The sequence below is a fragment of the Cryptomeria japonica genome, chromosome 10 (assembly GCF_030272615.1).
Source record: "Cryptomeria japonica chromosome 10, Sugi_1.0, whole genome shotgun sequence".
Taxonomy (NCBI): Eukaryota; Viridiplantae; Streptophyta; class Pinopsida; order Cupressales; family Cupressaceae; genus Cryptomeria; species Cryptomeria japonica.
In genome coordinates, this window is record NC_081414.1 from 468,344,037 (window position 1) to 468,368,307 (window position 24,271).

General features: G+C 36.8%; 1 protein-coding gene across 1 annotated transcript in view; it reads left to right on the top strand.

Moving 5' to 3' along the window:
* LOC131063384 (uncharacterized) overlaps positions 1 to 24,271 on the top strand; it is a 150,193-nt gene that overhangs the window by 40,231 nt on the left and 85,691 nt on the right. The gene's annotated exons all lie outside the window — the stretch shown is intronic.

The window sequence follows — 24,271 nt, forward strand, 5'->3', positions numbered from 1 at the left end:
GGAATTGTGTGTGTGAAAAGAGAGGTATCATAGGTCTTCAAATCCTCATATCCCCACACAAGAACATCAGAAAATTATTTCAAGTTCTTCAGTATTCCTTCCCTTTCTTCTGGGGTACAAACTTTCCCAATAAACACGTTCTTCACTTGTCCATCCCAGGTTTACAGCTTCACACTCACTACCTTCTGTTGTTTGATTCCTGGTCAACCTATCAGGGTCAAAGAGTCTTTCTAATTCAATCATTTCACGAGGGATAGTATTTGTCTTCAAGTTCACTATCCCGTTAGCATCAAACTCTGCTCTTCTAGTTCCTCTTCATCAATTATTTGTGCCGTAAACACATCCGAGTTTGTAAGAAAATCCAAAATGTGTTTATCATCTTCAAATACTTGAAAATTTGTAACATTGTTTGGTGCAGATTGAACTGAAGTCAATTCCACTGTAAATTTCTTCAAGCCTTCCATGGCGAGGGGCTTCAAAGAACTGGCTGCTTGAGCTAATGCATTCACGGTCTCATTATCACCTCTGTGTATCGTCTTGATGTTGAATGCATCAAAACTCTCAATCAAGTTCCATACTCTGTTACGGTAGCGACACAACCTTTTGTCACGACAAGCATACAGTTTTCTTATTTGCCGCACAACAATTTGTGAATCTCCCAGAACATGCAGAGTCTTCGCACCTTTCTGGATTGCAAGGAGCAATCCATGGACTAATGATTCGTATTCGGCAACATTGTTGGTGCAGGGGAATTGCAGTCTATATGTAGCCAAGTAAGCCTCTCTGGTTGGGCTGATTAATTCAATTCCAGCGCCATTCTCGTTCTTGGATTTGGACCCATTGAACCTTAAGGTCCATATTTGATCAACATTTTGAACATGGGGCGACTGAACAACTTCCTTCTTCTTTTCCTCTTCTTGAGAAATTTTTTCGTTTTTTCATTTTCGAGTTCCAGTACTACCTTGGAGCAGGCCCCAGCATTACTAGTTTCTGCAATACTTGTCATTGCTGGGCTTTGCGGGACCATCTTCATTACTTGCTTAATAGCAAGCTTGCACATTTCACAGGTAAACTTCGAGTGAAAAGCATTGTGAATTCTGCACCAGTTGGCTAATAACAGATCACGAACGCCAATGCCTCTACCCAACTGAGTCTCTTGCTCCACACTCTTTAGGATGAAATCTCTAAAACTATAAAACATGTCTTTGCCTCCACCTGGCTGTTCCTCAGGGTCATCTTCAATAAGAATCTCTGTGGAGTTAGGCATCTCTTCCTTTTGCTCAATCTTTGTTGAGCCATGCAACATCAAAACTTCCTCAACCTCGGGCCTATAAGTACCCAAATCAGTCTCCAGAAATAGGATCTCATTGTCATCCCCGTATTTAGTGATTGTTGGGCGCAATTTGGGCGTGCTATCAATCCTGCTCTGATTAGGAACACCCTTCCACGGAAGCCACATGTGAGAGAAATCAGTAGAGATATATCCATTCAACTTCTTTGACCAATCTCTACTTAATAACATGCCATACCTGTTTGGAATGTCCACGACTGAAATATCAATACAACTTTGCACCCTTGGGTTGGCAGCCGACTGCATGTGAATGTTATTGAGTTCCCCAACAACGGGTACTTCAGTCTTATCAAGTTGGGTGACCTTCTTGTTTGTCTGGAGAGGCATTAAACCCAACTTCTGGCACACAGCTAAGGGCATCACATTGCTTGAGGCACCAGAATCAATTAAACAGTTATGTAAGAGCTTGCCAAAAATCCTAATAGAAACTAAGAAAGGAGCAAGTTCATCCCTTCCTTGATAACAAATTGTGGGCTTCCTTCTCTGATCTCCATTATTGCTAAACTCCTGACTACTCGCTCCCTGCTGTGAATCCTGACCCATAGGTAGTTCTTGGACAATTTTGGTAAAAGCTGGCTTCACAGGCTCACTAACTTTTTGAATTGTTCCTTCTTTCTTTACTGCAGGGGCACTTTGCAGAGCCGGTTCAATCGTTGCAGCATTCTGTTCTTGTGGAGCATTGAGAGAATTCTGCACCATTCCGATAAAGCTTGGGGTTGTTGCAGAGAGTTGAATGCATCGGAAAAGACTTTTGGCACATCCTGAACAACGTTTGTGTTTGATGCCAGGTTCGGATTGCTGGGAGCATTTGTAATATTCCCTAAACTTTTTGTTTTGTTTTTGGCAATAAGAATTACACGCAACACCATAACCTGTTAAGGTTAGAGAAATAATCCAAACTACTAAAAGGGAACCCTTCCACCTTTTGTTCACCGAGAGCCCAATCTGGGAGGGTGAGAACATACAGTGTTCCGGGGATCGTTAGCACCATAAACCAAACTGAAATTACAATGCATGGGCGACAAGCCAGCCTCTTCTGCTTATCCAATAGGATAGAAATTGAACTCTTGGCGGTAAACCAGCCAATGGAAATAACAAGAAACTAAAACTCAATCACTCTACCGCGTATTTGAGCGGGAGGACATTACATTAAGCTATCACTCTACTGCATATTTCAGCAGCAGGACAATGGCATAGAACTTATCACTCGACCACTTATTCAGTGGGAGGACTGAGTACATAAACTGAATTACAAAACAAGAAGGCGGCTAAGCCGGCCTCTTCCACTTATGCAGTGGGCAAGCTACACATCAGAAATGGTTAGTAGTACTACTACTTAACCTTACAATATAGGAATTAGAGAGATTGAATAGAGAAGTAATGCTGTCCAAGCTGATAAATATTCCCAAGCAAGTGCTAACTCCCCAAAAGCCCTTCAACATGAAATTCTAAGAGCAATGACACGCATACCAGCAACTTCAAGAAGCTATTACACACTCAAATCTCTCCCCAAACTCACCCAAATCTCTCCAAATCACTCCCCAATCAACTAATCTACTCACACTCCTAAATGCACACCCAAACACTAACTTCTGGAAATCTGTAATTTTTGACAGCAAGCTGGAAACGCATAACCAGCAACACCAAGACACACTAAAATGCATATAACACTCTCACAACTCGCCCAAATCACTCCAAACCAAACCCAAACTGCTATTATATCAATTCTAACCAAGAACAACCAATAAAATGACCACCAAACATCCCACTTAACTCAACTTACTTCCAAATGCCCACACAGAGAAAAACGGCATAGCTGGGATTTTCGATTTTCAATATTAAACTGAATACTCGGAGATTAGTGCTGGAAACTTACAAATACCTTCGCCTGGGACATAGAAGATCAAAGAGCCAATACCCAGAAGCAGCAGGCGATCACTCAAAGACTTATGAATGAAAGTATGCTTCAGCCATGACTTTCCCAGCAGCCTGGAAACACACTGAAATTCGAACCACAGCAAAACCAGCAATCCCACACTTCAACAAACTCACCAAGAACATTGAGAGAACACGGAAAACAGCTAGGTACTGTCTAGCAAGTACAAAATTGCACTTAGCTAGGAAGGCTCACTTTAAAGCTCAGATTTCTATTGCCAAACCGACAGCATAATGATGCAATTTTCAAGATACCCCAAAATGAGAGCCCAAGGCTCTTATTTATAACTTCTTGCTCCACCAAATTCAAATGCAAATGGTGCCCAAACTCCTTTCAAACTCATTTCATTTCATTTCATGTCCTCACTTAGACATGGTGCCCACTTTCCCTTCTTCCTAGGCAAAGTTTGAACTTTACCTTAGGTGACAATTTGCAACATAAAAAATAATATAACATGAAATGTTTTATCATGCCCATCACCACCTTATTAACGCCACTGACTTAGGAAAATAACAATATTGACATCGGATAAATATTTTTCCTTAAGTTGCCTACAATACACTTAATCGGTAATACAAATAATTAAATATTAAACCTTAGGACAAGGAAATAATATTTAATTAAATCACTTATGACTCCAATACTGATTATCAACAAAAACTAGGATGAAGCTGAGCAATGAAGACCACTGAATTGCTGCAGGATTAGGACCCTGTCCAAACTGCCAAAAATAGAAATGCTCCATCCTGCCACTTACTAAAAATAGTAAGTCATGAAATACTCCTCTGAAAAGCATGATCTTTGCACCCAGAGAAAGAGCTTGGAAAGCTCAGTAAGACAACATCATCCAAACAACCAAACCCTAACTTACTAAAAATAGTAAGTTCTCACTTCACTAAAGAATCCAATGCATGTTATGCTACCTTGGAGCTCTTGAAAAACCCAGAAGGAAACCATAGACAGAACTGAAGAATTCCCTCCTGATAAACCCTAGAAAGCTTGTGTAGAACTCCACAAAAGTTGGAAACCCTAATTCTCCTTTCCACATAGCCTACGGGTCTCCAGAATAGGCCAATGGACCACTGCAAGCACATCATTGAGAAGGGGACATTACAACATTTCTTTGAACATTTGTCACGCCTTGAGGGGCGCTTCTCGTTACCGGAGCATCGCGTAGGCTTCCCAACAAGGCATCTCTAACTTCAGGAATTTTCATAAGTTCAAACAGAGGCAAGCTTATCTTAATTTTCTTGAATTCCCTTAGAACATAAGAGCTCAATCTTTTCAATTCCTCCCTAGGAGGATTATCTTGTTGTCTCCTTTCCACTGGTTGAGTGGATGGTTGGACTCGTTCACTCTGAGGAGTAGTTGCTTGCCTGTACTCCGGTGAATACTTCTGAAGACTAGGAACATTGCTGGCATTGGGATTTGGAGGAGTTGAGAAATTATTCGGAGGGATAGATGACGTTAGAGGCTCGTGGTTCCGATAATTTCTCTGATACGCCTTCGGAGCGGCATTTCCATTTGATTGTTGAAATGCCTGAACCTCGCCGACTGCTTCCACTAAAACACTGTTGTTCAGTGGAGGGAAAATATATCCGTCTTTGACCAGAGGTTCATCGGGCGATATTTTTGATGAATCTTGATACACTGGCGCCTCCACAGGGCCATTTGCTGATGCTGGTGGGAATTTATAAGTTCTCTGTGGTGGTGTGTAGTCCTCAAATTCAGGCGGGAATCTAAAATCCTCTATAATTAAGGCTTGGTCATATCTTTGTGTCGGGACTATCTCATATCCCGTTGTCGGAGGATTTTTCAGGAAGTTCAGAATTCTTCATTTCCTGCCTGAAAATATCAGCAACTACTTGGAATTCATGACATTGTAGGTCAGAATGCTGACTTGTATTGTGTAGCCTGCACCAAGTTGACAAGGCGGCCTCTGCAAGGAATACTTTATCTGCCGACCTATTGTCAGAAGGTGGCGGATTATCCAGCGGTGAAGGCACACCCCCGTTGTTTGGTGCTGTGTTCCATGTCTTCTTATGGAACCCTTGGTTATTATTTTTACTTTGAAAACCATGGCTGTTATTTTGATGTCCAGTACCATGTCCTTGATGGTTTTCATGATGATTTGGAGGGTTATTCTGATACCCTCTATTGCCTCCTTGGTGTGCCTGAAATTTCTCTGCATGCTTTGCATCTGATTGTTCTGATTTCTGAGGTAAGTCACCTCAGTAGACAACCTTTTCACTTGTTCTATCAGCTCCTTCATCTCGTCCTTTTCTTCTTGAGTTCTAGATGAAGTAGTTGTGTTCTGCAGGTAGATTGGCTGCGGTGGCGGAACTTGTGATATCGGAGCTCCTGGATGAGGCACTAATTGATTCGCAGGAGTAGGAATTGCGTTGATAGCAGGGAGATAATTCGTTGCACCAGCTTGCGGATTATAAGGCATTGTTCCTGCAGCAGACGCGGGTGATCGTAGGCTAATCTTGAAAGCTTCATCATAGGCTGCCTTTAGATCATTTGGGTTGGCTTGCTAGACAAACATAGAGGTGAAACAATCCAAGGCTGCGTAGTATATGTTTCTAGCTGCTTCACCATTCACATTGTATGGTGAGCGCAACCTAGAATAAGCTCTCTAGAATCTGTTGTTAAAGGTGCCAATCTGCTCCCGTTCTTGTCTTCTCACCTCAATGAATTGCCGATATACTTCTGTCAGGGAAACGGGCAACCTGAATTTCGCCAAGAATGTGTCCTTCATCTGTTGCCAAGTTCCAATGGGATCTATAGGCAAATTAATGTACCAGTAGAATGCTTCCTCACCCAATGAATACGGAAAGAGCCGACAGGCGACATCCTCATACTGGATATCTCTATTTTGGAGAGTATCCTCGAATACTTTAATATGCTCTTCGGCAGTGCGATTGACATCATTAACATAGAACTTGGTGCAAAAATGCTCTGGATTCTTTGGCATGTCATGATATGCAGTGAAAGCTGGGAGATGGGAAGCATTTGTCGGATGCCAAGCCACTCCCTGGCCTTGTTGCCGTTGTTGTTGTTGTTGCTGGTGCGCCATCATAGTTGCTGGTTGTTGCTGAACAACTGGTGGTGTTGGAGTTTGAACGGGTCCTTGCTGAACACTTGTACAAGCTACTCTCAGTACTGGTTGCTGTGGTGGTGGAGTCTGAAGCAAGCGAGTAAGATCTTCAACACTTGGTGAATCCTGACTTGTAGAGGCAACTTCCTTCTTTCCACGTTTTGGCTTGAATATTAGCTCTTGAAATTCCTTCACCCCTGGAGTAGATCGCAAAATCCTTTGATGTCTTTCTGGTGAGAATGAATTAATACGCTCCAGCTTTTTGGATCACACACGTGGAGCAAGTGGAAACCTTTGGTTAAGCAAATCTCTTTCGATCTCAACAACAATCTCACTAGCCTTCTCTCGTTCTCCCCGTAATACTAGCCGAATTTCGTTATATTGTTCTTTGCTTGTGCTTCTTGTGATGAGGTCTCCACCTCTCTAAAGTCTAGGGATGTACAAGTTTTGAAAATATGCTATGATATTTTAGAGTATGTGGCATTCTCAATGATACTTGTTGTAGGTATAACTTTTGAAGTTTAGAGAAATTATGGTTGTTTTGATTGGATAATTTTGCAATCATATCATTTATTTTCGGGCCTAGTCTTATTTGGATACATGATACTGGTTTTCAAGTTTAGTCTTATTTGGATATAGGTTGTACAAGTTTTGAAAATAATCAATTGATGCTATGACATTTTAGAGTATGTGGCATCGTCAACAATACTTGTAGGCATAGTTGAACTACTTGCCAAAACCAAAAACTCGCCAAGGCCCGAAAAAAAACTCAAGAAAAACTCGGCCAATACTCGGCAAAAAACTTGGAAACTAAAAAAATTGCTTAAATTTAATTAAAAATGCATTTTTTTTTCAAAATTCAATGAGAAGATGCATCCCTTGAGTCAATAAACGAGAACACAAAAGAAACAAATTGAGTCTAGATATATTTAAACACAAAGTGGGTGCAAAATCACATCCTCACGAGGAATGCTGATGGCTGGAAGCAAAATAGTAAATAGTTTTTGTAGAACTAAAAGCAAATAAATATATACAATTACATCTTCCTCTTCCCAACTTTAGTAAAAACTAGGGGAGAGGTAGAACTAGAGGGTCTAGTCCTAGAAGTCTGCCTCGGGTGTGATTGTTCCTCCTTGCTCGGTATGACTGGCTCAGGCTGTGGCTCATCCTCCATCTTGGATGTAGCTCTGCCTCTAGCTGCACCTGGTACTGGCAATGACTCCTCATCCTCAATGTCATCTAGTGTGAAACCAAATCCACCCCCCTCCTCCTCCGTAGCCTACCTCTCCAAATCATTTATGTCATACTCTGTAAACAATGGAGGCTGCTCCTGCGATGTCCAATCACTGTAAGGATCTATATCATCTAAATCAATTGGACCAGTTGGTGCTTCCTCTACCTTCCTTATGTGCAACCAAAGATTATATTACACAAAGACAAGGTGATCGAGGCGTTTTTGAGCTAACTTTCTCTTCTTCGTGTGGATGGCCTCAAACAAGCTCCAATTGCGCTCACAATTGGATGAACTACAAGGCTGACATAAGATTCCTGAGGGCAAATTTTTTGAGATTTTGGGTATTTCCACCCCAACTTTGGTAGGAAGCATCTGCAAAATAAAATTAGGTTGAGGGTAGCACCCCTCGCAAGGGTCTGAGGGTGAGAAAGAGGGGTAGAGAGATAGGTCTGGATCTTGGGGCAGAGAGGAGAGAGTGAGATGGAGAGTTGTAGAGAGGGGGATAGAGGAAGAGTGATAGGGAGATAGATAGGTCTAAAATTCGGGGCAGATAAAGTGAGTGAGATAGAGAGAGCATGAGAATGCTGATAGGAGCATACTGATTACTGAAATTTGACTGTGTCTGAAAATTTAAAAGATCTTCTAAAACCTAGAATTTGCATTATAACTCCTAGAGATCTGAAACCACTCCCAAACATCTTGCCAATATATACATGAAATATAACTTAAAGTATAAGAAAGGAAAAAGACATATTGAAATCGGTTTGCAAGTGTTTCGGAGTGTATTTTCCCCTTCTCAGCAAAAAATACAAGTGTAAGATCTATTACAATATTCGATGTTGTATTAAACAATTGAGACAAAGTCTCCTTAAATAGGAAAGTACAAGATGTTTCTAAACGAAACAATCGTGAACTAAGCCAGAAATAGAAACTACCTAACCTAACTAAAAATGTCTAGATGACCATTAGAAACATTACATTATTTTAATAAGATCCCCTGACCTTCTGCACTTAATTCTCAGTTTACTTGGTTTAGCATTTCGTCAAACAGTTGGCAGGCTAATATTGAAAGTTTGATTTCTTTCCCTTTTCTGCAAGTTTTCTGTGGTTTAGTTGACCCTGCTGCGTTTTGTTTTTTGGAGATTTTTTGAAAGAACACAATATAGCTTACAAGTAACAATATGCCAACTTTTAAGAACTTTAACAATAGTAGTGTATGAATATTCATGGACAACACAAATTAATGCATTAATTGGTAACAGTTAGGCATATCTTTCCCAATTCATTAATTTGTCACAGCTACAAATTTTGTCTGATATTAAGCAATGAACAATCGAATAATGGCACTCAATCATGCAAGGTTTAAACCAAACCAAACAACATTATTTAATAACCTGGTTCAGTGAATACACAGTGACAGTGTATGCGTTGTATGTTGCGTCCAACAATTCCTAACTCTGCCGCCAAGCACCCTACTATGTGACTTTAACCCAGATTCTACGGCCCACTATCTTGCTGTAGCATTGCAAATAGAGTGGCTTGTGATTCAAGGCAGGTTCTTGGATAACGACCAACACATGGCCCAGACCTGTGTCTAGTGGGTTGTGTTTATAGCTCCAAACACGTCCCTGCTGTGTGTAAAAAATCGACCCAGCTGTATCAATTATGCAGCCGGCACAATTTCTAACCCCTGCAACTTGCTGTATATGAAGTAAGTCCCTTGACTTAGCTGTATTTACTCATATCCCTGTGAAAGATTAAGGTGGCTAATAGCTAAATGAGAGCATGTGATTGTAGTTTGAACTGGACGTCTGATTTTCCTAAGTGTAGCGGCTGCAACCCAGACTCAATGTGCACATCTAAATGAAAGTCGTACCCCTGCTGTTGGAATACTATGCCCAACGCATAACACACATCTGCAATTTCAACTCACAGTGCAGAAACTAGAGCGCATTACCTGACATTTAACTGCAACCTTCACCCAACAAACATAAGCAGCCGTTACAGGGTTTGAGCATGCCATCGACTCTTCCAATCCTGTTTGTCTTTGAAAATTCTCAGACTTGGTCTCTCACAAGCGTAGGAATTGATGCAATTGAGGGTGAATGTCCTCAAAAGCCAAAAGAAATCTCCAAAATTAACTTCCAGAAATCACCAATACCAAGAAGAACAATTTCCAAGGTACCTCCATCTGCATTAAATGCTCTTATTTATAACTTCATTTGGGCACAATTACCAATGCACCACGAATGTGGGATAAATAACTTCCTTTTAAAATATCACTTCCCTCTTAAGTGAATAAAATGTACCTTTTAAAAATAAAGTGACTTTATAAATCGATGTACTTTAATTTAATAGTCACTTTATTTATTTAAACTCCCTTTTTCCCCCGAAAATGACCCCTTTCAATAGTATAATAATATTTTGACACTTAAGGTCACTGTTTTTTGTGCCCAAAATTTAAAACTTTTCGCCCTGGTTCCAACGAGCTATAACACTAAGGTTGGAATTAAATATTTTAATTAAATTTAATCAACCTTAGTAGAATAATTAAAATAACTCATTAATCTACCAAATTTGCGAAAACTTATCAGAGCACATCAGAATCAAGTTCCAATCGCACCAGAGTGATTTCTAATGACAAATAACAACAAACGAGGCCGATCGAGCGACTTACTAAAAATTGACGGCAAGACCAAAAATCACTTCAAAAGTGGCGTATAACATAACTCCAATAAACCAACTGAGCTCATCGGAAACATCAGATTACTCATCTGAACAAGCTACCGTGAAGCTTGCTAGGGAACCTGAAAAATTGGAGACATTACAACAAGACAGAAAATGATGAAATGAAACTCATTTTTTGCTGTTTTTTGCCTTTATTCATTGGCAGGTGAGTTCTGTTCACTGACTCGCCGAGTTTTTGGCAAAATCTCAGCGAGTTTTCAGGGAGTTTTTGCCAAAAACTTGGCGAGTTAAAGTCGTAAAACTTCGCCAAGGAAAAATACTCGCGAGTAGTCCAACTATGCTTGTAGGTATAATTTTTAAATTTTAGAGAAATTATGGTTGTTTTGATTAGATATCCTTGGAATCATATCATTGGTTTTTTTCCTAGTCTTATTTGGATATAGGATGTGAACATCTTTGGCTCTACCATTTGAGGGGGAAGTTGTCATGTCCCCTCCATGATCGTTATATATATATCCTAAATAAGCCAATGATTATTAATTTATATAATAATTACCAAATGAATATTTGAAATTTATTTATTTATTAAATATTATTATTTAATTAACATTTATTAATAGTTATAACTAATAATATTCTTTAAATGATAAGGATTGGTAAAAAGAATACATACAAAGCAATCATATGGTTTCTCCAACAAACAAGGATAGCATTTAGACTAATTGACATTAACATTTAATTGGACAAAATTATGATAAGATCATTTATGTGAAAGCAAGAATAATATTAGTTCCGATCATTCGTAAATAGACAATACCATAGGACACGAAACTTATGGAAACTACACAAACCTTCGACTAGTGATTGACTAAGACAAATCTGTCAGAAAATATATTTTTTATATGAACTGTTAGTCACATATATATTCGATACAAAGAGCATAAGCTATGTTTGAAGGAAGGAGAACAACGATTATCGTATGTATGGCAACCATTGCGTTAAACTCCATATCATCTTCAACGTCAAGGATGTGGAAAGAGTTAGCATTAAGTCTCCGATATGATCGAAGCTCTAAATTGGATAACACAATGACGTTATGGCTGACATGGAACTCGTGGGAGAATGAAATAGTCAATACCGATGTTATTAGAGATAAAAACCTGGATAAGGACTTTTGTTACCCGTGGAACCTCAATTACTACGTAAAGACTTTAAGGAAATGACTCAGACCAAATATATTCCAACGCAAGCAAGGGAGCGGTCAAGTGTCTAAATATCCAAGAGACATGGAAGAAGTATGTTGAAGACCAAATCGATAAGCCCTATACAATACAGCCCCACTAAAAGACAAAATAATCCCAATAGTATAATGTTTGACGTGTCAAACATTATTAAAACCAATACTAAGATGAATGCGTGGCAATCAAAAATATGAGTTACATATGGAAACGGTGCAAGGAAATACGATTATGACTAATGATAAAAAGTTAATAAACAAAATCGCATTCCTAAAGGAACACAACCATTCGATGTGACTAAACACATTTCTTGTAAAAAGACAAGAATATAATTACAAAAGGGTGCGATTAAAATAACTGATGCAAAGTCGCGTCTATTCATTTCAAGAGGCATGGTCTCACGAAATAGAAGATATATAAAGGAGTTTTGAAATCATTTTTTTGTGTGGGGGGAGACGTGAGGAATAGAAGATAAAATGCATATTCATATCTGCATTTGAAGAATTAAAAGAAGATTATTAAAATAGTGGAAATGCAGATATAAGAAAGTGTGTGGAGTGTGAATGTGTAAGCTGTGAATGTGCATTCAGCAAGAAGATCTTTAAGAGAAAAGGGGAGGGACTTGAGGCTGACGGCGGACTCCCAATTTGTAGGCGACATCTACAATACGAACTCCAACTGCAGGTTACAATCTGCGTACAGGTAAGAGGGATTAAGAAGTCTTAAAGTATATATGTGTGTCGACGTGTGTGCCACACACACACATATATATATTAATGCATTTTTATGAATACATATATCTCTAATGATTACTTATATGAATGTAGCAATTAAGATAGGTATCTATGTAGAATATGTATGTATATTTAGGATCAATAGAAAGATTAAAGAATATGTAAATGAAGATATAAATTATGGAATGAAAACAGTAATGAATTGTAAAATGTAATATTAATGTGATTATATGATGGAGGCTATAGGGAGGAAATGCCCTTAGCCTAATGGAGGGATTATGATAATCCCTGGTAGGCAGTATATACTGAATATCTATATGCATATATGTATGGCTTGGTTGACAAGTTCATCCAAGAAGAGACGGATCTGGTTGGTCCTCTCTGGTAGACTTGGATGATGAGATGCATCATCCAAGGCAAGGAATTGATCATATATGATGGTCTTCCTTGGTATGGCTTGGGTGTAAAAAATTACATCCAAGACAGGAATTGATTAACCGTCGATTTTTTGGATGGCTTGGGTGTAAGAAATTACATCCAAGATAGGAATCGAATTAACCTTCGATTTCCTGGATGGCTTGGATGTAAGAAATTACATCCAAGACAGGAATCGAATTAGCCTTCGATTTCCTGATATGGCTTGGAACCAAGATGGGTTCCAAGAAGGCGAGCTCCACAACCGCCTAAGGACATGTCCCAGTGCTGCACTCGTATCCTTTTTAAGAATTGAAATTAGTGTTAATTGAGTAATTGAACTTTAATTGCAAATTAGATTAGTTATGTATATATTTTTGTTGTGTTCTAACAATCTGTTTTGCAGGACAATGATCTCTAACTAGTAGGGACAATGATCTATAACTATTAATAAATGTTAATTAAATAATAATATTTAATAAATAAATAAATTTCAAATATTCATCTGGTAATTATTATATAAATTAATAATCATTGGCTTATTTAGGATATATATATAACAATCATGGAGGGGACATGATAGAAGTTTTCTTGCTTGAAAATATTAAGCATCTCTAATTTGTTTGACATGCCTGTGAGTATCTAAAAATTTGCCTATTGTATCAATAAAGACTTTGGTTCCTTAACTTTTATACTTATAGTCTTCATTTTCCTTGCACAGTGTCTTTTTAAGGATACAATGCCTCATAACTGTAATGGTGGAAAAGTAGGGTTAGGGTTAAATTAAGATAATAAAACCACTTAATTACTTAATCAACCATTACATTAGGGAGGAGAGGAATCTAATAGGTCTAGCCTTGATAGATTAAGATTCTAATTAGATTCTAGGCTCCTTTTGATAGGGCTTTCTCCTCCTTTAATTGAATTGATTTGGATTGTTGAAGATTAGGGCAAAATAGGTGATTATTGAAGAGATTAGGCATAAACAATGAGCTATAGATGTTGTATGGAGACACCAACTTGGATTTGGGCAAAATAAGATGTCACGGATTTGTTCTTAGAAGTTCAGCTTGATTTTTTGAGACCAGGTAGTATCAATTTGCCACGGTCCTCTGAATTTCTCACCTCCGAAAGCTTAACTTGTTCGTCTCTATGAATTATGTCGATCCTCCCGAACGTAGCTCTGTACCTATTTCTTGCACATAGAAAGAAGGGGGAAATTGTTGGGAATAGGGGTTTGCCTAAGTCAAACCCCGGTTTAGGAATTAACCTTGAATGAAATAATGCAAATACTAAAATAAATGCTGAATATGTATACCTCAAATTTGCAATTGTTGATGATGATGCTTTGGTATTTGAATGTAATCACAAAAGTTGTATGAAATGGCATGACAAACACAAAACCCTAATCACACACACATGTTTGCATAAGATTTATGTAATTTTGCTTCATAATGGTTGAATGATGAATATGCAGCCTTGAAGATCTTTGAAAATGTTTGATGAATGCTTCACGGATGCACAAATATTTTAGGTAGATAATGGATGGAGTCTTAGATCTAAAATGAATTGATATAATGTCTTTATATAGGGGTTTCTAGATAAATTGCCGATTAGGCTGACCTCCAATGGTCATGTGGAGCCACGAGGATCAAATCTTACCGATGAGATATAGCCCCTACCCCATTTCAAATTGGGGCCGGATTGAGCGGGACCATGGCGTCTTGGGGCACCATGGTCCAATCCAAGGCATTCCACGCCCTAGTCCCACCACAGTCAGTACCAAAACAATGTTGAAAGAGGGTGGGTATCGCATGGCAGGACCCACAAAAGGCTGTTCATGGCCTCAAAGACGGAGAATAGGCACAAACGAACCTATAAAGGGGATGAAGATAGGACATGCTAAAGTAGGGGCACAAAATTGGACTGTTGACAATTTACGACGCTACATTTAGCCCCCACTTTAACAAAATTCGAGCCTATGCAAATACTCGTGGTAAACTAGATGAAAAGATGAAAGAAAGGAGCAATTAGGAGCGCAATCATGAGGAGATAAGACATCACTAATTTCGAGAAACCAAGCCCCCAATCTTAGGATCTTATCCGACACAATCGCATGCAAAGGCACACAAAACAAGACAGACAAAAAAGGCAAATAGAGACAAACTAAGACAAAAGGCAAAAGACACACAACACAAAAGCTAAAAACCAAAACAAGACCTCAAGTCAACTAGTTGGAGACCTTGATAATCAAAATGTCTCAACCACTAATACCATTCTTGAAATGCCATCAGAAAGACACAAGCAATCACATAAAAAGAACAAGAGCATGCATCAAACCATCAACCACAAATAGCAAAGGTATGAGCTCATGATGAGAAGAAAGGGAAGACATGAATATCACATTCTAGTTGTGTTTTTCTAAGTAATCCATGAGAAGAAGAGCGAGAGAGGACATGGATGCCACAGGCTAGCTGTGTTTTGCCAGGTGATCCATGTTGGGGAGGAGAGTTGGAATAGTCTAGCTGTGTTTTGTTAGTTCCACTCATCTTGCTGTGTATGCAATTGTCTGGTTTCAGGTGTTAAGCATCTCGTATGAGTTTGTTTTTTCTAGTTTCGAGCATGCAACAACTTGTATAAGACGTGAAATGAAAATGCAAACGTGTGTCTGGTTTCAGGAACATCTCGTGTAAGAGTTTTTTTTGCTTTGGTTTCCAGTATGTGTAACCTTGAATAAGACAAATATATGCTTGGTTTCGAGGACATTTCGTGTAAGAGTTTGTTTGCGTTGGTTTTGAGAATGTGCAGCCCATATAAGATATATATAAATGCTACGTTTGGTTTTGGGATGAAGCATCTCCTATAAGAGTTTGTTTTCTCTGGTTTCAAGAATGAATATCCCGTTTAAGACATGCAAAAATATAGTACAAAGAGGAAGATATGCTCTTCCCCCCCCCTTAAGATGTCAACATAGTCCTATGTTGATGTCTTAAGGAAGCTAGAAACAAGGATACCACCTTCAACACGAAGGAGACATTCTTTGAGGCAACAATGTTCACAAATCCAAGCTAAAGAGGTAATACTCTTACAAGCAAGGATAAGATAGCTGAAAAAGAGTTATTTTGCAACAAGTGTAAAGGGAATCCTTGGAGGAGAAGAGATCTTTGCTCAAAGACATCTACCTCCAAGAGGAGTTCTTGAACAAACATAACATCTTCTACCAAAAAAAGGAAGGGGAACAAGAATGCACACCTACCCCTTATTGCTAAGTGAAAGGGATTCTTGATGAAAGATGGCACACTTTTGACCTTAAGTAAGAGGTTTGTTTATAATGGATATACATTGCCAAGTGTAAAAGAGGTTGTAGTCAAGGATACACACCTCTTGCATAAGAGAGAATCTTTGAGCAAGCAAACAACTTCACACAAGGAATAACATCACATCATAAGCAAACACCACTCAACATTGGAAAAGTGGATCCTTAGAATAAGAAAGATCAATGCCTCCCAAGTGTAGGGACAATGAGAAGAATCACATAACCTCTAAGGAGAGATTATACATAATAAAAGTGCACTATGTACTCACATGAAGGAATATTCAATGCAAGAAAAGACATCAAGGTATGCAAAATGCAACTCTAAATAAGAGGTAATCTTCAAAGAAGGAAAGATTAAGATGAAGGATCACACCCCCCCTCCCCCCCCCCCCCCAAGGAGAGATTATTCATAAGATACGTACCGTTTCAAGCAAGAAAGGACATCAAGGTATGAAAAAATGCAACCTCTAAAGGAAATAGTGAAGCCTTAGATAGAGAGAAAAGAAGGATAATATTCTTGCCCCCCAAGCATAGAGGCAAGAATGAATTATGTTGCTGCCCTAAGATGATTGATATTTAGAAAGCATCACCTCTTATGCCAAAGAGCCCCCAATGAGGTTAACTACTAGTGTCATAGGGTGAGGAGCAACATGGAGGGTGAATGGATTGCTACACTACCTCTTCATCAAGAAAGAGTGCAAGATCAGTTGTAAGAGCTATGCAAGCTCTATCATATTGGTCTTGAACAATTATTTTAAATGCTTTATAATTTCCAATAGAATGAGAATAACTACGATTAAAAAGACAATGTTCATCACCTTCCTTATGATTATAATTGTAATCAAGTCTAATGAGAGGAAAAACCACATTCTTATCATACTTCAATCTCCAAAAGATTCTAGTAGCTAATTTCTCTTGGTCATCAATAGGAGTGGGTCTTGTCTCTTGAGATATAGGACAAGGGTTGCTAGAAGAAGATGGATTGTTTTCTATGATTTCGACTATGCCATTATCAACGAGTCCTTGTGTTCCATTATGAAAATCCGGACAATCATTGGTATCATGGTCATTAGTTTTATGATGTGAGCAAAAAGGAGTGTTTGAGGAAGAAGCATGTTCAGATGGATGATAGAGTTTATGTCTTGCAAAGTACTCCTTAAGCTTTTGAACCCTAAGGAGATCATCAATAGTTGAATGATGAGGATGTTCTAGACCTTCGGTACTAGCTTGTGTAGGAGGGTTTATAGGGACTTTGATTCCTTGTTCAAAATTTCCAAGTCCTTGGCCTCTATAACCTTGTTTTTATATTATGTTATAGCCACTCATATAAGAGCTTTTCAATTGAGAAGAAGGGGTATTATAATGAACTTCTTTAAAATTTGTAGTCTAAGTGCATCTAGAAGGAACAAAGGGAGAAGTAGATAAAGAAGGAATATTCTTTGTAGGGAGATTCTCCTTTCTATCATCATGCATATCCTCTTTGATAGGTTGGGAAGGAAGATCCTTATCATCTAAGGCTTCATCTTTTCTTAATGTTGTCTGGGGAGATAGATCATGAATAAAATGCATAACATCATCTTCTCTACAAATGTTTTGATGGTTAAGATAAGCTCTAGGAGAATAAGGGGGATCTCGAGAGATTGAAACACCAATATTTTGACCTTGCCCCCTGTCATGTCCCCTCCTTGATCGTTATTTATAATCTAAATGAAACAATTATTATTATAAACTAATATAATCAACAAATGATTATTTGAAATTATTAATATTTAATTATTAAATATTATTATTAATATTTATTAATATTTAATTATTAAATATTATTATTAATATTTATTAATATTTAATTATTAAATATTATTATTATTATTCACAAATTAATATTGAAAATTATTTAGTAATATGTGAATCACATTTTATTATTAATAGAATTTAATATTGTTAATACAATTAATATTACTAATGCAATTTAATATTGATACTATTAATATAATTTAATACTATTAATACAACTTGCTTGCGCATATATATATATAAAAGAGAGGCAATGATATTTGGTGATAATAATATAACTTTATCGCTGTGAAATTTGGATACATTGTTATATAATTATCAGGCACAACTCATGGTGCGAATTATTATTGAAGGAAACACATTTGGAGATTAATATACCTACTTGATAATATAATTTTTGGAAGAGATTATTGTGATGTCCCTATCTTTTCACGTCATGTCAACCCAATAACTCAATTGGTGACGCATCTCGAGAAGACAAAATTGAAGTAATACTTGCAAAGGCATATAGAGATAATTATGTATAGTATCCATAAAGATGATCATCGCTTAAGAGAAACCATCGCCAAGTATGGAGCATCGATAGAAGCAATCCTGGCCTGCATTCCATACACCTGAGTGTGCTCATCTGGTAGATCGCATTCAGAATCTGAAGAATGATGCGGAATAGCGAATAAACAAATAGGTCAATTATAAAAGACATTAAATAAACATTTTGGCAAGTATCAATCAGCGATTTGTGGAAGAATAATAATTATCGAATTGACCAATTAGATTAGTCACTATTTGGTAGTTAGCAACGGATACAGAAATTACTATGCATCGTTGGGTAATAACTATTAAATTAATGAGGAATTGATGAATGTTATTATGAATACGTATTAGAGATACAAGTCTAATCGTTGTCATGAAGAGATACAATTTTGAAGGGGCAAGAGTCACGTCTTCATAACCTGACTGATCATTCCAAATGCGAGGTATAAGAAGGGATTCTGAATCATTCACCCAGCATGGGAAAAAAAGGGGATAAAAGGATTTTAGATTCTCTTATGAAGAGAATCTAAAATCCTTTTATCCCCTTTTTTTCCCATGCTGGGTGAATGATTCAGAATCCCTTCTTATACCTCGCATTTGGAATGATCAGTCAGGTTATGAAGACGTGACTCTTGCCCCTTCAAAATTGTATCTCTTCATGACAACGATTAGACTTGTATCTCTAATACGTATTCATAATAACATTCATCAATTCCTCATTAATTTAATAGTTATTACCCAACGATGCATAGTAATTTCTGTATCCGTTGCTAACTACCAAATAGTGACTAATCTAATTGGTCAATTCGATAATTATTATTCTTCCACAAATCGCTGATTGATACTTGCCAAAATGTTTATTTAATGTCTTTTATAATTGACCTATTTGTTTATTCGCTATTCCGCATCATTCTTCAGATTCTGAATGCGATCTACCAGATGAGCACACTCAGGTGTATGGAATGCAGGCCAGGATTGCTTCTATCGATGCTCCATACTTGGCGATGGTTTCTCTTAAGCGATGATCATCTTTATGGATACTATACATAATTATCTCTATATGCCTTTGCAAGTATTACTTCAATTTTGTCTTCTCGAGATGCGTCACCAATTGAGTTATTGGGTTGACATGACGTGAAAAGATAGGGACATCACAATAATCTCTTCCAAAAATTATATTATCAAGTAGGTATATTAATCTCCAAATGTGTTTCCTTCAATAATAATTCGCACCATGAGTTGTGCCTGATAATTATATAACAATGTATCCAAATTTCACAGCGATAAAGTTATATTATTATCACCAAATATCATTGCCTCTCTTTTATATATATATATGCGCAAGCAAGTTGTATTAATAGTATTAAATTATATTAATAGTATCAATATTAAATTGCATTAGTAATATTAATTGTATTAACAATATTAAATTCTATTAATAATAAAATGTGATTCACATATTACTAAATAATTTTCAATATTAATTTGTGAATAATAATAATAATATTTAATAATTAAATATTAATAAATATTAATAATAATATTTAATAATTAAATATTAATAATTTCAAATAATCATTTGTTGATTATATTAGTTTATAATAATAATTGTTTCATTTAGATTATAAATAACGATCAAGGAGGGGACATGACACCCCCCTTGCGCTAGGGTATGTGTATGAGAAGAAGATGGTGCCATGTTGCTCTTCAATGCTTGCTCTCCATTAGAGAGATCTTTGATAGAAGTATTGGCTCTTTCTTCATTCACATGAGATACCCTTGGAGAGGTACAAGTATTAGGTTTTTCATTAGCATCTCTAGGATTATCATTTTCTACAAAAGCTTATATGTGATCTATATATGTAATTCATTTTCCTAAAAATATCACCATAAAACAACATGCATCATGGATAAAAGCTTTGAGATTTAATTGATTAAATAGAAAACATTTTTGAAATTCTAAAAATTCAATTTGCCAAGTACTATGAATGAAAAGAGGCAATGTAAAGTGAAAGAAACTATTATCGAACACATCATTTTGATAGATATAAGTGAAAAGCAATGCAATCATATGTGAAGTGGCAAATCAGTCAGATCTATTAAGTGCCATTATGAATGCCTAAAATCAGATCTGAAAACAAAATCTACAAATTATGCAACCCACAAATCAAATTAACCAAAATAAATTAGGGTTTATATGAATTTAACCTCTAATTTATGTATTTTTGATTAAAAATATAATCTACGAGTACAAAATTGAAAATAAAAATGCCTACAAATCAGATCCGAGAACATAAATAAAAAATAGTGGTGTAAGGAGTCGGGTTCACCAAAATGTAATGGTGGAAAATTAGGGTTAGGGTTAAATTAAGATAATAAAACCATTAAAATACCTAATTGACCATTACATTGGGGAGAGGAATCTAATAGATCTAGCCTTGATAGATTAAGATTCTGATTATATTCTAGGCTCTTTTTGATAGGGCTTTCTCCTTAAATTGAATTGATTTGGATTTTTGAAGATTAGGGCAAAACAGGTAATTATTGAAGAGATCGACAGAATGGTGAGATACAGATGTCGTATGGAGACACCCACCTAGATTTGGGCAAAATAAAATGTCATGGATTTGTTCTCAGAACTTTTGCTTGATTTTTCGGGACTAGGTAGTATCAATTTGCCATGGTCCTCCAAATTTCTCGCTTCTGAAAGCTGAACTTGTTCATCTCTGTGAATTATGTTGATCCTCCTGAACGCAGCTCTGTACATGTTTCCTGCCAATGGAAATAATGGGGAAATTGTTGGGAATAGGAGTTTGTCTAAGTCAAACCCCGGTTTAGGAATTAACCTTGAATGAAATAACGCAAATACTGAAATAAATGTGAATAGATATACCTTAGATTTGCAATTGTTAATGATGATGCTTTGCTCTTTGAATGTAATCACAAATGTTGTATGAAATGGCATGACAAACACAAATCCCTAATCACACACACATATTTGCATAAGATTTATGTAATTTTGCTGCACAATGGTTGAATGATGAATATGTAGCCTTGAAGATCTCTGAAAATGCTTGATGAATGCTTCACGGATGCATGAATACTTTAGGTAGATAATGGATGGAGTCTGAGATCTAAAATGAATTGATATAATGTCTTTATATAGGGGTTTCTAGGTAAACTACCGATTAGGCTAGCCTCCAATGGTCCTGCGCAGCCATGAGGATCAAATCTTACTGTTGAGATATAGCCCCTACCTCATTTCAAATTGGGGTCGGATTGAGCGTGATTATGGCATTTTGGGGTGCCATGGTCCAAACCAGGGCGTTCCACGCCCTAGTCCCACCACAATCAGGACCAAAACAATGCTGAAAGAGGGTGGGTATCCCATGGTAGGACCCACAAAAGGCTGTTCATGGCCTCAAAGATGGAGAATAGGCACAAACGGACCTAAAAAGGGGATGAGGATAGGACATGCTAAAGTAGGGGCACAAACATGAGGTGTAAATTGGACCGGTGACAATTTACGACGCTACAATAACAAATGTACAAAATGGTTAATGCACACAAGTTGGTATTTTGAACTTTGTGCTTTTGGCCATAATTTATACTTGTAGGATAACATTCTTCTATTTGATATGCTTAATTTTCAACTTTTGTTTTTGTTTTATCTCATTGATTAAATTTTTTGAACAGATTTGTTATGCCAGTAAGCTTACAATGGAACTTAAAATGCCCATAGAAGTATAAGTCCTCAAGAAATCCCGATTTTCACGATTTTGAAAAAATCCTTAATTGAAACAAAAATTTGCCCCAAAAATTGTGATTTAATCAGCTATGATTTTTAAAGATGTTCAACGATTTTTAAGGCTTTAAATTGCAAAAATAATCGTGTAAAAATCATGAAATAAATCGCTTGAGAAACACATTTACTGTCAACCAATTTATTGCGATACCCTAATGGTGAAAAATTGCTATTGAGTTAGGTTTTTTTGTTGATTTTTAGCACAGAACTGAGTGCTAGCTACTAGGACGTGGTTCATTATCAAAGATTCACTAGATTTCATCAGGTTGTTGAGGCAAATTGTAGGTAGGAGTTCTTGAATGGATGTATTTTTCTAATAGATGATAAGGACATTTAAATAGAGACATGTTCATTGGTATGCTTCTGTGTTTGATGTGTTGTTTTTTTCTCCATATTCCACACTATTGTCATTTGCCTTAGTTTCGTTCTAACACTTTCCATGTGTATAAATTCAAAGACAATTTAGTGGGAAATAGAAGGCAATATCATAAATACTAAGTAAGACTTCTATTTGATTTTTAAACATATTTGAACATTGTAAGAGTACTTGCCAAAAGTAAATATAGAAAGATAATCTAAATGGAAATGAAACTCTATTGGCTTGATATCAACCTAAAGAGGTTTATTTTCTTGGAATTCTTGTGATCTTGACTATTCAAAAGAATTTTAACATTTCAGTTGTCAACAATAACACTGGGGTGGTTGTTTAGATTATAAGGTTAGGTTGGGACAAATTTCCTTTTTAGATGCTAACAAAGTGTGATAATTTGGAGCTTCAATTTGACATTGGTCATCAAGTTTTAATGTCTAGTGGGTAGGGTAGTGACAATTGTATAATAAAGTGGTCAGGAAAAGTAAAATGAAGGATCGTTTTGGCTATATTTGAATTTCTTATATATTTTGCAGGCTTAGTGCTTTGTTAATTAGTGAAACTCACCGCTCAAACGTATGCCCTGCTCTTGTTTTGGGAACGACATCCCATTTAGGCTTGCCATATACATGGAGGTTTAGAAGGCAAGCAAGGAGTACAATAGTAATACATTAATGCTTTAGACATATATAGTGTAGCATTCCATGCATGTTAAATAGGTACTAGACAACCTAATACATGCTTTGAGAGAAGTCATGCCCTAGTATTGTGGGTTTATCTTAATCCCTCTTGAAGTTGGCCTTTTTTTTTCTCTTTAACAATCCAAATGGATTTCAGTAGCAACTGTCCCATTGAAAGGGAATGTTTCTTGTGCTTTGATTTTTCATTGAAACTTGTACCTATAATCTTCTCAAATTCTCCACTCAAAGTCTATCAATGTTTTTAACTCCATCATCCACTTATACACAAAATCAAGGAAAATTTTCTTGAATAATAATAGCTAAAATTTTGGCTCAATTAGCTGCTCTCTTCTTTTGTACTATTAGGTCTTTATTATTTGATGGAAAAATATATAACACTTCACTATTTTACAAATCTGCTGAAGTGGTTATCAATGAGAACAATTTATTGTCATTTATGGTCTTTTGAGATGTAAGATTCAATTTCAAAATATAGTGTAGCATTCCATACATGTTAAATAGGTATTAGGCAAACTAATACATGCCTTGAGGGAAGTCATGCCCTAGTCTTGTGGGTTTATCTTAATCCCTCCCAAAGCAGGCCTCATATATTTTCTCTTTAATGATCCAAATAGATTTCAGCAGCAACTGTCCCATTGAAAGGGAATGTTCTTCGTGCTTTGATTTTTCATTGAAGCTTGTACCTATAATCGCTCAAATTTTCAACTCAAATTCGATCAATAACTCCATCATCCACTTGTACGCAAAATCAAGGAAAATTTACGTGAATAATAAATTAATAATAGCTAAAATTGGGGCTCAAATAGTTGCTCTCTTCTTTTGTACTAGCAGGTCTTTATTATCTACTGGAAAATATTTTAACACTCTTTACTGTTTTACAAATCTGCTAAAATAGTTGACAATGAGAACATTTCAATATCATTTATGGTCTTTTGAGATGTAAGATTCTGTTTCAAAAGCATTTTCTAGGACCCTATCTTGAGTTGTTTGATTCAAAACCTACCATGTTGAAGTTTGCAATTGTTTCCTTTGTCATAATTTTTCCCTTTCACACTC